This window comes from Diceros bicornis, chromosome 22 (assembly GCF_020826845.1).
Source record: "Diceros bicornis minor isolate mBicDic1 chromosome 22, mDicBic1.mat.cur, whole genome shotgun sequence".
NCBI classification, from domain to species: domain Eukaryota; kingdom Metazoa; phylum Chordata; class Mammalia; order Perissodactyla; family Rhinocerotidae; genus Diceros; species Diceros bicornis.
The window spans coordinates 41641673-41642394 of record NC_080761.1 but is presented as its reverse complement, the minus strand read 5'-3'; positions in this window follow the sequence as shown (position 1 = coordinate 41642394).

Genomic DNA, 722 nt, shown 5'->3' with positions numbered 1-722 from the left:
CCCTCAAGACAGAAATTAAACCTCGCACACACATAAAACATTTCCTTCACTCTCTATTTCTCCTTCTACGCTTCCACGCTAAGACAGCTGGGCTTAAAACACATCAAACCCTCTACTTTGGAACATTTTTGTACTGCAGGGTGGATGAGGCCAGAATCCATGCCTGGTGAGTCAACCCGAGTGAAGACAGTGATATTTCTCTATAAAAAATTCCAGACTTAAAACCCAAAGGACTTAACAGCAGTTTTCAAATTCTGTTCCATGAGCCACTCAGGTCTCATAGAGGTTCCACAAATATTCAATTAAAATATCATCTTTTAAATTTATTTTTAAACTATAAAAAGCAACGTGTACACTCATTCCATACCAAACTCTTCTATTTTGGAAACCACCAAATTGTTAATTTGCATTTTCACTGCCTGATATATTATTAGGGAAATGCTATATAAGTTTAACCTTAAAATAAATTTAAGCTAATAAAATACAACCTATTTCACACATGAGGGTTCCATAAAGACTTCTGACTGCAAACAGGGGTCCGCTGCTAAAATAATTTGAAAACCACAGAAGTAGGATAAAGTCATTCATCTTTAAACTCTAAATTCAGTTGCTTATGGGACTTTTCACCTTAGAACCTGTGCAAATTCTAACCAGAGTAAGAGTTCCTGGACACACCAAAAACTACTACTGCCCTGTTCTTGGACACTTAGGAGAGTGACACG